The sequence below is a fragment of the Eubalaena glacialis genome, chromosome 10 (genome assembly GCF_028564815.1).
Source record: "Eubalaena glacialis isolate mEubGla1 chromosome 10, mEubGla1.1.hap2.+ XY, whole genome shotgun sequence".
NCBI lineage: Eukaryota > Metazoa > Chordata > Mammalia > Artiodactyla > Balaenidae > Eubalaena > Eubalaena glacialis.
Window position 1 is genome coordinate 38811397 of NC_083725.1, and position 18095 is coordinate 38829491.

The following is an 18095-nucleotide window of genomic DNA, read 5'->3' on the forward strand; positions in this document are numbered from 1 at the left end:
CCTCAGAGCATTCTTTCAGTGTTATTTGAGGTGCTGTCTCCCGAGCTTGGAATAAAACATAACTGTCAATTTTAGGTTGTGCATTTTTTTCAGTTGACACCTTCAACAAATATTATTATACCTGGTTTCAGATGAGACAACTGAGACAAAGAAATTAAATGACTTCCCACATTTGTCCTAAGTAGATATAAAATCTGCTGAAAGAAGAGTAATTAAAATATATCAGCAAAATAAAGTATTGCAAAAATATAAGGAAAAATAATACATCAGAAGTCAGCAAATCATAGCACCTGCTCTATTTTTGTATATTCTTTGAAATAATAATTTAAAAAATATTTTTAAAGGGTTGGAAAAAAGAAGAAAGAAGAAAAATGAGGAAGGGAAGGAAGAGGAGGTAGAGAATGATGATGGTGATGATGAGGAGGAGGAGATGGAGGAGAAAGGGCAGAAACTTTGTGACCCCTTCCCAAAGCTTACATTTTTTACTCTCTAGCCCTTAACAGAAAAAGTTTTCTGAGATCTGATATGGAGGGTCAATACAGGAGGAGTATCGTACAGGTAATAGAAATTCCAGTAATAAAAAAACAAAAAAAATGGAGAAAAGAAAATAATCAATTAATTCATAAAAGAGAAATTCCCAGATATTGAAAGTGTTCACTGAAGAGCCAGTGGGAGGACTAAACACACATACACACATAGACACACACACATACACATGTCATTTAAATGTACTGTAGTAAACTATCTGAATACCAAGGATAAAGAACACATTTATGTTTTTTTAGAGATACCAAACATTTGATGAGAACTCTCATCAGTATTACTTGATGCCAGAAATTCTGAGATTAGGACTGCATCACTATTATATAGAATAATGCTTGGCACATAGTAAGTATAAAATAAATAGTTGTTGTACAAATGAAATAAATCATCAGGCTCACCAAGAAGTATACTATTAAGTGGTACACCTTTCCTGAGAATTAGGTACCTAAATGCCTTCTGAATCTGTGCTGGCCCTGTACCCCTCTGGGACCTCCTGCTTAGAACAAAGGAACATAGTTATGACTCTTCTTAGTATACTTTTTCACTCTTCTTTTTTTCTTATTTTTCTTCTGTCATGAGGTATCTTCAAAACAAATACTTTTAAGAGATCATTTAATGTAGGCATTTTTCTATATGATTTTTCAAATCAATGAGAAGTGAATAGATGGATGGTTCAAACAAGGTCAGATTTAGAGAATTTTTTTAACTTAATTTATTCAACAGTAAGAACCACTGGGACAAATGTGTTTATCTGAATATTTAGTAGCTGTTCATTTGTCTCTGTGAAGAAATTCTCCGCAATGTCCCCATGACCACATATACAATAAAATATTCTTAGGATTGCAGTGAATTTGTGGTATAAGTATTAATTCAGCGATTTTTCTTTTTGATTTGTAATTATTTGTCTGTAGTCTTTCAAGTAAAGTACAACTTCTGAACACACAAAATTATTTATTTAAAAATAAATCCAGGCTAACTTGATATACTTCAAAATGACTTATTTCTTTAAATATTAAAATGAAAAAGGGAACCATTAAGCAATATGGTTATTTCTCATTAAAATTATATTTTTAAGTACAAAGGGGAGCTATAACTTGCCTAAGCAAAGTAGAACAACCATTAATTGGTAGCTGGGCTTCAAACAACGTTGAGCTGATGCATAGCGTTAAGTTGTAGTAATTCAGCATTCTTATACCGGATATCATCCTGAGGTATACAAGTATATCTCTTTTTTAAAAAGTTGGTGGAGAAGTGAGAGATAAACATGTTATTGGAAGGCACGTTCCCTTCTGGACTTTGAGATTTGCAGTTTTCAATAAGAGTTGAAATAACAGAGCAATGAAGCTGGGCTTTTCAGTAGACAGTATATCAGGAAAAAGCGGGAAACGTGAGTATATTTAATTTTTTTTTTTTTTGGTACAGAACCAAACTGTAAAGAGATACTTTCAGAAACATAGCAAGTCAGTGGCAAAACTTAGAATGGGCCTTACTTGTGATCTGTAAGCAAAACAAGACCCAGGAAATGAAACTGATATTTGTATAACTTCCCTTTCTCTTTTATAACAGGATTTACAAAACTGCAATGAAGTTTGACCAGTTTGCCTTTATGTGCTAAATAGTTTACACTAGTATATGTTTCATTATGCTATATTTGTGGATCTATTATTATATGTTAAATGCTTCTTTGAAATTATGGGGTTTTTTTCTGTGAAATAAAATAATGTTAGTAAATCAACCAAAGAAAATAGACTATATTTATTCTATGTTTATAACATTCTGCTTCAAGTTTTACATTACTTGAATGTTTTCTTGAAGTGTCTGACAATGACATAATATGGATGCATTTGTTTTTGCAAGTATCTTGCTGCATGGATATAGGCCCATTGCTACTTTGTGCTTTAAGAAAACAGGACTGCTTAAATAGCCATTTTATTATGGAATAATTGCCAGTATTTTTTGGAACTAGGAGGGAAAAATGGATAAAGATTCAAAGCAGTGTATTGTATATACAATAAATGTAATGAAAACCATTCAGTATCTCCCCCCATTACATGGAAACTCAATTGTAACTTAAATGTATATTTTGATTATTAAAAACATATTCATAGCTTTTAATAGTATCAATCATTTCAACTCATTTATTAACATAATTAGCTTGCAGCTTTTGAAACTATTCATTTGCTTTGAGTTTCATCACAGTCTTAAAGAATAAACCAAGCATTAACTGCTGATATCAACTAAATCTTTAGGAAAGCAGAAGCATGGTATCAATGAAGACTGGAATTAGAATTATTAATTGAGAAAAGGGGAAACTTGCACTCTCACTTTTCAGTTGAAAGAATTGGCCCATATAGAATTTAGTTGAAAACACTGTATTTTTAAATTATTTTTATTGATAAGCTGTCTTACATATGTTAAATTAAAATTTCTATTTTTTGTTATCAAAAATTGCTGATGTTTAATAACTGAAAATAAAGCTTGGGTCACTAGCAGGGAATTTTCATACAGATGAAAAACATGAAAACACATCATACAGACTTTGTCACTGTCAGTGTGCGAATATTCCTATAAAATAAGCACTTTAGGATTTTTTTTATTGGGGTACAGTTGCTTTAAAATGTTGTGCTAGTTTCTGCTGTACAGTGAAGTGAATCAGCTATATGTATACACATATCCCCTCTTTTTAGGATTTCCTTCCCATTTAGGTCACCACAGAGCACTGAGTGGAGTTCCCTGTGCTATACAGTAGGTTTTCCTTAGTTATCTATTTTATACATAGTACTGTATATATGTCAATCTCAATCTCCTAATTCATCCCACCCCCTTTCTCCCCTTGGTATCCATACATTTGTTCTCTGCAGATGGACCTAGAGTCTGTCATACAGAGTGAAGTAAGTCAGAAAGAGAAAAACAAATATCTTATATTAACGCATATATGTGGAATCTAGAAAAATGGTACAGATGAACCTATTTACAAAGCAAAAATAGAGACACAAACACTTTAGGATTTTGCATAATCTAGTTTTTATTCTCCACAACAAGATATTTAATGATTTTTCATAATTTAATTATATTTAGGCTGATAGGAAATGAGCTTCCTGCAATCTTGATAGAATTTGCCAATTTTCAGGCATGGTGACTTATTTATTAGTTTTTCTGAGAGCAAATTTCTCAAATTTGGTGTTTAAGACATCCAGTTCTATTCAATTATATTATTAAAGATTTATTACTTATTGAAACTGTAAATGCTAAGATAGAGCATATTCCTTACACTGAAAAAAAGAATTAGATTTTTTTCCTGAGTTCTTACGAATTTCTCTCCCTAAATTTTCTCTTCTTATTTTCAGACAACAGAATATTTTTAAATAAATTTTAATGACTTCTGAGATATATCTGCAACTGTTTTATATTAAAATTATATATTTAAGAGAATAATACAGATACCTTCATTTATCAGTTTATTTATATTTTCTCTACATTCAAATACTTGTTGACAGACTGAATGAACAAATCAATTACTGACTGACATGATTTTTATATTCATGTTTAAACTTATTATATTTCACCTTTGATAATTTTAACAACAGGTTCATTAATTATAAAGTAATTCAGAAGAGGTTGAATGTTCATGAGCAAAATGAATGTGTGCTCAGTGAAAACAGGTATTTATAGAAAACCTTGTACCAATCATCATGTTACCATGTGCATTTTCTTTTTCCTAAAATGTTTACTAAGATTGTACAAGAAAATAATAGTACCATCTAATCAGTTTCTCTGAACTGACCTGCATCTTGGAATCCTAAATTTGTTTTATTGCTAGATTTCAACTTCCACTGTTAGATAATTAGTTCCTTCCATACTATCCTTGAAACATTAAACATTTCTCATGTTTAACCACCTCCACACTGTCCCAGTCCTAGTTCAAAACATCATTTCTCAGTCAGAATTTTAAAACAGCCTCTGTACTCTTCTCCCTTTCTTTAATCTTATCACTTTCCAATACATCTGAATTCTATATCAAAGTGACTTTTCTAAACAAACTTTATTCACTTGCTCAAATTCTTTATTCACATTCTAATACTTACAGAATTATATCTTACTTCCTTAACATGATATGTAACATCTTGTATACTTGATGAACTTTATTTTTCATTATTCTCTGCTTTCAATAAATGGTTTGTTGTTACCTAAACCCACTGTTTAATTTCATGTACCTATTTCATGTTTCCACTATCTAGGATGATTTTTCTCTTAATATTTATCTGGAAACCTATTGCTTATGCTTTAAAATTCATGCAACTATATTAAGTCTTCTGGAATGGTGGAATGAGGACCATGGCAAATCCTCTCCCCCCAAAAGCAACAATTAAAATCCCCAAGTTATCAGATTACCAAAAATAATTAACTAAAGGCATACAACAAATTAAAAATATATGCAAGAAAAATGACTCAATCTTGGTATGACAACAGGATGTGTGGTGCTTTAACTTGTAACTGCACAATTCTGTCAGGGTTCATTTTGTCTGAGTCTCCATGGAGAACACCCACTCCCAGGGGCATTGTCAAAAACAATAACAATCGGTTGCAAATAATGGGGGAAAAAGCTGACTAATAATGTGATGTTAGTTGGGGCAAGAAAGGGATCAGCAAAAAACTTAAAAGGGAGATCTAGGGAAAAGCTTCAATGCATTCCTAGTAATCTAGAAGGCTGTGTGTATGCGCAGGGTTATGTTTATGTACAGGGCTGAATACATGTCCAGGAAATAAGGGAGATGATCACAGTTAATCATACCTAGCAGACCATGAGACACTTTACAAAGAGAAAGGAAAAGTCAAAGCTAACTACTGAACTGCCTAAACTTTGAATGTGTTCCACAATGCATACACAGATTCCCTCAGCAAATAGTGGAAACATCACTGGCTTATAATGTTTAAAGAAAAAGTTTTTCCCAATCACTAAGTGACCACTAAGCTCTATTTAGGAAACTGTATTTAAAAAAAAAAATAATAAAGAATTTTAAAAAGTAGTCAGAGATTTTAGTGTTTGTATACTGTAGGGAAAACATTTTCTACAGAACTAGTCCAGGCAAGTCGCTAAAAAACAATCAAACTAAAACAACAAATGAGGGACATCAGAATCCTGAGTTGCTACAATAACTTACCTAAAATGTCCAGTCTTTACCTAAAATTATGAAACATACAGGGAAAAGGGAAACTGGTCCATAGGGAGAAAAAAGCAATAATTTATTTGATTACAAATGGTCTAAATATACCACATAAAAGGCATAGATTGGAAGAGAAGATACAAATATGGCACAACTATATTCTTATAAGAAACTTGATTTGAATTCAATTACATAGATTCATTGAGAGTAAATAGGTGGAAAAATGCACCAGGAAAACATTAATTTAAAAAATAAGGAGGGTTATATTATTATCTGATAAAATAGGCTTCTGAGGAAAGAAAATTTCTAGAAACAAAGGGAAATTGCATAATGATAAAAGGATTAATCAAGCCAGAAAACATGACAATTCTAAATTTATATAAACCAAACAAGAGAGTCTCAAAGTACAAGAAGCAAAAATGAATAGATCCAAAAGGAGAAATATACAAATCTGTAATTATAGTTAGAAATTTCAGCACCTCTCATTAAAAACTCAAAGAGCTGGAAGAAGTGGAAAATCAGGAAGAATATAGATGATCTGAATAACACAATTAACCAATGGGATATAACTAACATAATAAATATTCCACCCAATATCAGCAAAATAAACATTTTTTTTCAAATGCCCACAAACATTCATCAAGATAGAACATATCCTTAACCACAGAAGTACCTTTGAAATATTTAAAAGGATCAACAAAACTCAAAGCATATTCCCTGACCATAATGGGATAAAACTAGAATTTAATAACATAAGAACAAAAGGAATATCTCTGTACATGTAGGAATTAAACATTCCATTCCTAAATAAACCACACATCCAAGAGAATGACTGAGGAAATAAAAAATAGAATTAAATGAAAGAGAAAAACAATATATCAAAATGAGAGGGAAATACACAGCACTAAAAGCTTACATTAGGAGAAAAGAAAATATCTCAAGTCAATAATCTACTTTTCTAACTCAAATAAGGATTAAAGAAGAACAAAGAAAACCCATAACAAGCAGAAAGAAGGGAAAATAAAAGGCAGAAGTCAATAAAATTAAAAACAGGTAAATGACAGATAAAATCAATGAAACAAAAAACTAGTCCTTAATACAAAATCAAGAAAGTTGACAGAGGGGAGAGATCAAGATGGCAAAATAGAAGGAACTGGAGCTCACCTCCTCCTGCAAATACAACAAAAATACATCTAGACATAGAACAATTCTCACAGAATGCCTACTGAACACTGGCAGAATATCTCATACAACCAAAGCTGCAAGAAATGTCACCATGTAACTGGGTAGGACAAAAGAAAAAAATAAAGGAATCAGGGTAGGACCTGTGCCCCTAGGAGGGAGCTGTGAAGGAAGAAAGGTTCCCTCACCCTGGGAGACCCCTTCACCAGTGGGGAGATCAGTTGGGACAGAAAGTGAGCTTCAGAGGCTCAAAGGAGAGTGCAGAATCTGGCTTGTAGCAGGCAGAACAGACAGAAAACAGCACAGATAGTCCTAGCCACCCTGCTGCACTCCACAGCCTGAGATGCACATGTGCTGTTGCACACAGAGGCTGATTGTTGAAACTCAGGTTTCAGTGGACAGACCTGGGGAGAGGAATAAGGTTGGCTTTACGGAGACAGCTTGAAGGGGCTGAAGAGTGGCCCAGGTTGCAGCTAGGAGTGCGTGAAAAATGGAGACCAAGGCTGCCATAGGAGCACCATCATTAACACATACATTAAAGGAGGGACAGGGCCCAGCCACAGCAGTCTTATTCTTGGTGTGCCTCTACCAGCTCTGAGAGCACACAAACACAGGTGGCTGACCACATGCTGAAGGAGGCAAGGTTACAATCTGAGCCAATCCCCAAGGAGCACATGCCTTTGGAAGCTGGGCTAAAATCAGAGCAGCTTTGTGACTTTGGCTGATTTATGCCACAATTGTAAGCTTAGTGTCTGCAGGACATCCCAGAAGATTACTGGTGTTTCCCTGGTTGGGATGGGTACTGAGTTAACAGCTGCAGGCTTGTGGGTACATGAACAAAGAGGCAGAGCCAGAGACTTTACTAGTGGCTTTGTGAGCATAGCACCTGAGGGATATCTGGAATGATTGCCTGCATTCTCACAGGTGAGGCAGGGCTGAGGACAATGTCAACAACAGTATACTATGTGAGCATGCACAACAGGTAACAGATGACATCACAGAGTGCAGTTCCTGGTGGACACCTCCTGTGGAGGAATACTCAGTGGTTCCTCTCCCAGCAGAAGTACTCCAGTCTTGACTACTCCACACCATAGCTCAGAAACAGATCTGGGGGCTTCTACTCCAACAGCTGGAGAGGAGACCCTGCTCCCAACAGGGGTGTGACAGCCACAGAGCAAAGAGAAGAGTGTGTTCAACATTCAGTGCAGGCTCTGGTCACAACAACATCAGCCACACAACTTATGAAGGGGATAATGGCCAGCACACACTGAGAAAAGAGACAGCAGTCACCATAATAAAAACAGCCCTCACACCAAAAATATTGGACTCAAACAGTCTACACAGGGAGGTTCCCACATAAAAAGAGCCCTTCAAGACCACAATAGATAACTCTTTCTGCTAAATTCGTAGAATCAGAGAAATATAAGTAAAATGAAGAAGCAGAGGAACCACTCCTAATTAAAAGAAAAATAGAAATCCCCTGAAAGAACAATGAAACCAGATCCCAAATTCAAAAAGGAAGTAAGAAAAATACTGAAGGAATTAAGAAAGGCTATTGATGGAAATGCTGATCACTATTAAAAAAAAACAAACAAACATACTAGAAACTATCAAGAAGAGCCAATTATAATTAGATAACTCATTTGCTGAGACAAAAGCTGACCTAAAGGCTGTAAGTAGCAAACTAAATAATGCAGAAAAATGAATTAGTGATCTGGAAGATAGAATAATAGAAATCATCCAATCAGGACAGCAGACAGAAAACCAAATGAAGAAAAAATGAAAGCAATATAAGGGACTTATGGGATAACATAAAGCATGCCAATCTATGCATAACAGAGATTCCAAAGGGGGAAGAAAGAGAAGAGGGGGTCAAAAATGTATTTGAAGAAATTATGGATGAAAAATTTCCAAACCTAAAGAAGAAAACAGATATCCAGGTACAGGAAGCCCAGAGGATCCCAAACAAGATGAACCCAAACATACCTACACCATGACATATCATAATTAAAATGACAAAAGTTAAAGAGAGGATTTTAAAGGAAGCAAGAGTAAAACAAAGAGTTAGTTACAAAGGGACCCCCATAAAGCTATAAGCTATTTTCACTACAGAAACAGTCCAGGACAACATGGAGTGGCAAGATATATTCAAAGCCCTGAAATGAAAAACCTGCAACCTAGGATATTCTACCCAGCAAGGTTATCATTTAGAATAGAAAGATAATTTTTCAGACAAGTGAAAACTAAAAGAAAACAGCAATATGGAACCTATCCTAAAATAAATGTTGAAAATTCTTCTCTAAATGGAAAAGAAGCAAGAATTTATAAGAAAGAGAAAATTGCAATTGGAAAATAAATCACTTAAGTCAGTACATAGATTACATTTTTTTTATGAAAGTGATGATAACTACAATGAACAGTAGAAGGATAAATGTGAAGATGTAAAAAGGACAACAAAATCGGAAAGTGTGGGAGAGGGGAGTAAAAAGTGTAGATTTTTTTTTTTTTAGAACCTATATGACTACCAGTCTAAAGCAAGCAGATATAGGAAAGGGTTAACATACTTGAAAAACAAGGTAACCACAAATCAAAAACATACAGTAGAGTCACAAAAACCAAAAAGAAGAGTACTCAAGCATAACACAAAAGGGAACCTTCAAACCACAAAAGGAAAATTAAAAAGAAAAAGAAAAGAACAAAGAAGAAATACAAAATCAACTGGAAAACATGGTGTAAAATGGCAATAAATACATATCTATCAATAATTACCTTAAATTTCAATGGACTAAATACTCCAATCAAAAGACATAGAGTGGCAGATTAGATAATAAAACAAGAGCTTACAATAAACTGCCTAAAAGAGACCCACTTTAGGGCAAAGGACACACATAGTTTGAAAGTTAGGGGATTGGAGAAATTATTTCATGCAAATGGAAATGAAAGTGGGGGTAACAATACTCATATCAGACAAAATAGACTTTAAAACAAAGGCCATTAAAAAAGATAAAGAAGGACACTATGCAATGATAAAGAGATCAATAAAAAAGAGGATACTACATTTGTTAACCTAACTGCACCCAATATAGGAGCACCTAAATATATAAAACAAATACTAACAGACATAAAAGGGATAAATTGAGGGGAATACAGTATTAGTAGGAGACTTTAACACCCCACTGACATCAATGGACAGATCTTCCAGACAGAAAATCACTAAGGCAATAGACATCCTAAATGACATAATAGAATAGTTAGACTTAATTGATATTTTTCAAGACATTACATCCAAAAAAAACTCTGAATATGCATTCTTTTCAAAAACACATTCTCTAGGGTTGACCATATACTAGAACACAAAACAAGCCTCAACAAATTGAAGAGGATACACATTATTCAAACATCTTTGCTGGTCACAATGACATGAAATGAGAAATCAACCACAGAAAGATAAACGAGAAAAAAAGATCACATGGAGACTAAATAACATGCTACTGAAAAACCAATGGATCAGTGATGAAATCAAATAGAAAATTAAAAAACATCTTGAGATAAATTAAAGGAAAACAAAACCATACAAAATCTATGGGATACAGAAAAAGCAGTCCTAAAAGGGAAGTTGATAGCAATATAGGCCTTCATCAAAAAACAAAAGAAATCACAAATAAACAACCTAAACTTCTACCTAAAGGAATTAGAAAAAGAAGAAAAAATAAAATGTAAAGTCAGCAGAAGGAAGGAAGTGATAAAGTTCAGAGAAGAAATAAATACAATAGAGATTAAACAAATAGTAGAAATAATCAATAAAACCAAAGGCTGTTTTTTTCCAAAGGGTAAAAAAAATTGACACACCTTGGGCCAGGGTCACCAAGAAGAATACAGAGAGGACCCAAATAAGCAAAATAAGAAATGAAAGAGGTGAGAGAACAAAAGAAACTGCAGAAATACAAAAAAAAAAAAAAAAAAAAAAAAAAAAAGAGAATACTATGATAAATTTTATGTCAACAGATTGGACAACCTAGAAGAAATGGAAAAGAAAAATACAGCTCACAAAAACTGAATCAAGAAGAAATAGACAATTTGAACAGACCAATCACTAGAGTAAAATAGAATCTGTAACAGAAAAATAAAAATTTTTTTAATTTAAAAAAATTTTAAAAACATCCTGCAAACAAAAGTCCAGGACCAGAAGGCTTCACTGGGGAATTCTACTAAACATATAAAGAAGAACATATACTGAGACTTATCAAACTCTTCCAAACGATTGAAGAGGAGGGAACACTCCCAAAGTCATTCTATGGAGCCACCAAGACTCTTATACCAAAACCAGACAAAGACATTACCAAAAAAATAAAATTACATGCCAATATCTTTGATGAATATAGATGCAAAAATTCTCAACAAAATATTAGCAAACTGAATCCAACTACACACACAAATGATCGGATACCATGATCAAGTTGAATTCATCCCAGGGTCAAAAGGATAGTCCAACATAAGCAAATTAATAAATGTGATACACCACATCAACAAAAGGAAAGACAAAAACCACAAGATCATCTCAATGAATACAGAAAAAGCATTTGATATAATTGAACATCGATTAATGATAAAAGTTCTTACCAAAGTGGGTATAGAGGGAACATATCTCAACATTATAAAAATTATTATGAAAAACCCACCTCCAATATGATACTCAGCTGTGGAAAGCTGAAAGCCTTCCTGCTAAGATCTGGAACAAGACAAGGATGCCCACTCTCACCACTTCTATTCAACATAGTACTGGAAGTCCTAGCCACAACAATCAGACAAGAAAAAGAAACAAAAAGTATCAAAATTGGAAGGGAAGAGGTAACATTATCATTATACAGAGATGACACGATACTATATATAGAAAACCCCAAAGATTCCACATAAAAACTACTAGAACTGAGAAACGAATTCAGCAAGGGAGAAGGATACAAGAATAACATACAGAAATAAGTTGCATTTCTTAACCTTAACAATGAAATAACATAAAGGGAAAGGAAAAAAAAAAGCCTTTTTAAAACTTATCAAAAAATAAAATACTTTCAAAGGGAGCAATCAAGACGGCAGAGTAATAAGATGTGAAGCTCACTTCCTCCCACAAATACATCAAAAATACACCTGCATGTGGAACGATTCTCACAGAATATCTACTGAATGCTGGCAGATCTCAGACTTCTGAAAGGGCAAGAAAATCTCCACGTAACTAGGTAGGAAAAAAAAAAGAAAGAAAAGTATGAAAGGAATTGGGATGGAACCTGTGCCCTTGGGAGGAGCTGTGAAAGAGGAAATGTTCCTGCAACCTGGGAAGCTCCCTCATGGACAGGGAGATCAGCCAGGACAGAGTGGGAGCTTCGGGGTCTTGGAGGAGAATGCAGCAACTGGTTTGCAGCAGCTCGAACAAGAACCCCCATAAGCCTATAAGTTATTTATATCTACAACCTAGGATACTCTACCCAGCAAAGTTATCATTTAGAATAGAAAGAAAGATAAAGAATTTCTCAGACAAGCAAAAACTAAAAGAATACAGCAATACTAAATCCACCCTACAAGAAATACTGAAAGGTCTTCTCTAGATTGAAAATTTATAGTAAAAATCTATTGTAAAAATGCATAAGAAAGAGAAAACGGAAATCAGAAAGCAAATAAGCCAGTACACGGATTTAAAAAAAAAATTTAATTTCTGTGAAAGTGATGATAACCACAATTAACAGCAGAAGAATGAAGTGAAGATGTAAAAGAGGACATCAAAATCATAAAAATATAGTGGAGGATAGTAGGAAAATATACATTTTTTTTTCATTTCCTAAAATGTGTTTGAGCCTATATGACTACCAGTCTAAGGCAAGTAGATATAAGAAGGGGTTAACATACTTGAAAAACAGAATAAGCACAAATCAAAAACATGCAATACATTCACAAAAAACAAAAAAGAACATAAGTATAATACAAAATAAATCATCAAACAACAAAAGGAAAAAAAAAAAAGAAAGGGACAAAGAAGAAATAAAAAATCAGTGGGAAAACAAGGTTTAAAATGGCAATAAATACATATCTATCAATAATTACCTTAAAGATCAATGGACTAAATATTCCAATCACAAGACATAGAGTGGAAGATTGGATAAAGAAACAAGAGCCTACAATATGCTGCCTACAAGTGACCCACTTTAGGGCAAAGGACACACACAGATTGAAAGTGAGGGGATGGGAAAAGATATTTCATGCAAACAGAAATGAAAATAAAGTAGGGATCGCTATAGTCATACCCAACAAAATAGACTTTAAAACAAAGGCCATAAAGAAAGATAAAGAAGGACACTATGTAATGATAAAAGGATCAATACAAGAGGAGGATTTTACACTCATCAACATATATGCACCCAATATAGGACTGCCCTAAAACATAAAACAAATACTAACAGACATAAAGGGAGAAATTGACAGGAATACAATAATAGTAGTAGACTAACAACCCACTCACATCAATGGACAGATCCTCTAAACAGAATATTAATAAGGCAACAGAGATATTAAATGACAAAATTCAACAGACTTAATTGATATTTTCAGGACATTACATCCCCCCCCCAAAAAAACAGAATATACATTCTTTTGGAGTGCACATGGAACATCCTCTAGAATTAAGCACATATTAGGGCACAAAAACAACCTCAACAAATTTAAGAGGATAGAAATGATCTCAAGCATCTTTTCTAACCACAATGGCATGAAACTAGAAATCAATGACAGAAAGATAAATAAGAAAAAAACGATCATATGGAGACTAAACAGCATGCTACTAAAAAACCAATGGATCAACGATGAAATCAAAGAGAAAATTTTTAAAAATATCTTGAGACAAATGACAGTGAAAACACAACCATACAAAATCTATGGGATTTAGAAAAAGCAGTCCTAAGAGGGAAGTTCAGAGCGATACAGGTCTTCCTCAAAAAACAAGAAAAATGTCAAATAAACAAGATAACCTACCACTTAAAAAATTAGAAAAAGAAGAACAAACAAAACTTAAAGTCAGCAGAAAGAAGGAATAATAAAAATCAGAGAGGAAATAAATAAAACAGAGATTAAAAAAAATAGAAAACATCAATAAAACCAAGAACTGGTTCTTTGAAAGGATAAACAAGATTGACATATCTCTGTCCAGGCTCACCAAGAAGAAAAGAGAGAGAACATAAATAAAAAAATAAGAAATGAAAAAGGAGACAAAGAAACCAATACTGCAGAAATACAAAAAACAGTAAGGGAATACTATGAACAAAGATATGACAAAAAATTCGACAACCTAGAAGAAATGGAAAACTTTCTAGAAACATATAGCCCACCAAAATCGCATCAAGAAGAAATAGATAATTTAAGCAGAACAATCACTAGAAGTGAAATAGGCTCTGTGATTAAAAACCTCTCTACAAACAAAAGTCCAAGACCAGATAGCTTCACAGGTGAACTCTACCAAACATACAAAGAAGAACTTATACTGATCCTTCTCAAACTCTTCCAAAAAATTGAAGAGTAGGGATTACTCCCAAAGACATTCTATGAAGCTACCATCACCCTGATACCAAAATCAGACAAAGACACCACCAAAAAAGAAAATTACAGGCCAATATATTTGAAGAATATAGATGCAAACAAAATATTAGCAAACCAAATCCAACAACACGTAAAAAAGAACATACACTATGACCAAATGAGATTCATCCCAAGTTCACAAGGATACTTCAACATAGGCAAATCAATCAATGTGATAAACCACCTCAACAAAAGAAAAGACAAAAACCACATGATCCTCTGAACAGATGCAGAAAAAGCATTTGACAAAATTCTACATGAATTCATGATAAAAACTCTTGCCAATGTGTGTATAGAGGGAACATATCTCAAGATAATAAAAGCTGTTTATGACAAACCCACAGCAAATATAATACTCAATGGTGAAAAGCTGAAAGCCTTCCCACTAAAATGGTACAAGACAAGGATGCCTACTCTCACCTGTTCTATTTAGCATAGTATTGGAAGTCCTAGCCACAGCAATCAGAGAAGAAAAAGAAATAAAAAGTATTCAAATTGGAAGGGTAGAGGTAAAATTATTATATGCAGATGACATGATACTATATATGGAAAACCTTAAAGACTCTACACAAAGAGTATTAGAACTGATAAACAAATTTAGCAAGGTAGCAGGATACAAGATTAACATACACAAATCACTTGTATTTCTTTACACTAACAATGAAATATCAGAAAAGGAATGTAAAAAGAAAAATATTTTTTAAAATCGCAGCCTGAAAAATAAAATACTTAGGAGTATATATGACCAAGAAGGTGAAAGACTTAGACACTGAGAACTATAAAACATTAATAAAGGAAACTGAAGATGATTCAAAGAAATGGAAAGATATCCCTTGATCTTGGATTGGAAGAATTAATATTATTAAAATGGCCATACTACCCAAAGCAATCTAAAGATTTAATGTGATCTCTATCAAATTACCCATAACATTTTTCACAGAACTAGAACAAATAATCTTAAAATTTATATGTAACCATAAAATATCCAGAATTGCAAAAGCAACGTTGAAGAAAAAGAACAAAGCAGGAGTTATAACCCTCCGAGACTTCAGACAATACTACAAATCTACAGTAATCAAAACAGTGTGGTATTGGCACAAAAACAGACATATAGATCAATGGAAAAGAATAGAGAGCCCACAAATAAACCCACATACTTAAGGTCAATTAATCTTTGACAAAGGAGGCGAAAATATACAATGGGAAAAATACCGTCTATTCAGCAAGTAGTGTTGAGAAAGTTGAACAGCCACATGTAAAGAAGTTAGAACATCAAAGGAGTTAGAACACATCCTCTCACCATACAAAAAAATAAATGCAAAATGGCTTAAAAACTTAAACATAATACATGACATCATAAAACTCCTAGAAGAGATCATAGGCAAAACATTCTCTGACATAAAGCTAACCAGTGTTTTCTTAGGTCAGTCTCCCAAGGTAATAGAAATAAGAACAAAAATTTAAAAATGGGGGGGAGGGGCAAGATGGCGGAAGAGTAAGACGCGGAGATCACCTTCCTTCCCACAGATACATGAGAAATACATCTACACGTGGAACTGCTCCTACAGAACACCCACTGAACGCTGGCAGAAGACGTCAGACCTCCCAAAAGGCAAGAAAATCCCCACGTACTTGGGTAGGGCAAAAGAAAAAAGAAATAACAGAGACAAAAGAATAGGGATGGGACCTGCACCAGTGGGAGGGAGCTGTGAAGGAGGAAAGGTTTCCACACACTAGGAAGCCCCTTCGTGGGCAGAGACTGCGGGTAGCAGAAGGGGGAAGCTTCAGAGCCACGGAGGAGAGCTCAGCCACAGTGGTGCGGAGGGCAAAGTGGAGAGATTCCCGCACAGAGGAGCGGTGCTGACCAGCACTCACCAGCCCGAGAGGCTTGTCTGCTCAGCCGCCGGGGCGGGCGGGGGCTGGGAGCTGAGGCTCGGGCTTCAGTCGGATCCCAGGGAGAGGACTGGGGTTGGCTGCGTGAACACAGCCTGAAAGGGCTAGCGCACCACAGCTAGCCGGGAGGGAGCCCGAGAAAAAGTCTGCAGCTGCCGAAGAGGCAAGAGACTTTTTCTTGCCTCTTTGTTTCGCGGCGTGCAAGGAGAGGGGATTCACAGCGCCGCTTAAACGAACTCCAGAGATGGGCGCGAGCCGCGGCTATCAGCGCAGACCCCAGAAACGGGTGCGAACCACGGCTATCAGCGTGGACCCCAGAGACGGGCATGAGACGCTAAGGCTGCAGCTGCCACCACCAAAAAGCCTGTGTGCGAGCACACGTCACTCTCCACACCGCCCGTCCTGGGAGCCAGTGCAGCCCGCAATGGCCAGGCTCCCGTAATCCTGGGACAACTTCCCCGGGAGAGCGCACGGCGCGCCTCAGGCTGCTGCAATGTCACGCCGGCTTCTTCCGCTGCAGGCTCGCCCCGCCTCCTCCGTACCGCTCCCTCCCCCCGGCCTGACTGAGCCAGAGCCCCCGAATCAGCTGCTCCTTTAACCCTGTTCTGTCTGGGCGGGGAACAGACGCCCTCAGGCGACCTACAAACAGAGGCGGGTCCAAATCCAAAGCTGAACCCCTGGAGCTGTACGAACAAAGAAGAGAAAGGGAAATCTCTCCCAGCAGCCTCAGAAGCAGCGGATTAAAGCTCCACAAACAACTTGATATGCCTGCATCTGTTGAATAACTGAATAGACAACGAATCATCCCAAATTTAGGAGATGGACTTTGGGAGCAGGATATATTAACTTTTCCCCTTTTCCTTTTTTTGTGAGTGTATATGTGTATGCTTCTGGGTGAGATTTTGTCTGTATAGCTTTGCTCTCACCGTTAGTCCTAGGGTTAGGTCAGTCCGTTTTTTTTTTTTTTTTTTTTTTTACTTAAAAAAATTTTTTTTCCCTAAAAAATGTTTTCTTAATAATTTTTTCCTTATTTTCTATTTTTAAAAAATTTAAAAAAAATTTTTAATAAGTTTTTCATATTTTTTATTTTAAAAAATTAAATTTTTTTTCTTAATAAATTTTTTTCTAAATATTTTTTCTTATTTTTATTATAAAAAATTAATAAATCTATTTTTAAAAATTAAAAAAAATTTTTTCTTAATAAATTTGTTCTTAATTTTTTTCTTATTTTTTATTATAATAGCTTTATTTTATTTTATTTTATCCTCTTTCTTTCTTTCTTTCCATTTTTTCTCCCTTTTATTCTGAGCCGTGTGGATGAAAGGCTCTTGGTGCTCCAGCCAGGCATCAGGGCTGTGCCTCTGAGGTGGGAGAGCAAACTTCAGGACACTGGTCCACAAGAGACCTCCCAGCTCCACGTAATACCAAATGGCGAAAATCTCTCAGAGATCTCCATCTCAACATCAAGACCCAGCTTCACTCAACGACCAGCAAGCTACAGTGCTGGACACCCAATGCCAAACAACTAGCAAGACAGGAACACAGCCCCATCCATTAGCACAGAGGCTGCCTAAAATCATAATAAGGCCACAGACACCCCAAAACACACCACCAGACGTGGATGTGCCCACCAGAAAGACAAGATCCAGCCTCATCCACCAGAACACAGGCACTAGTTCCCTCCACCAGGAAACC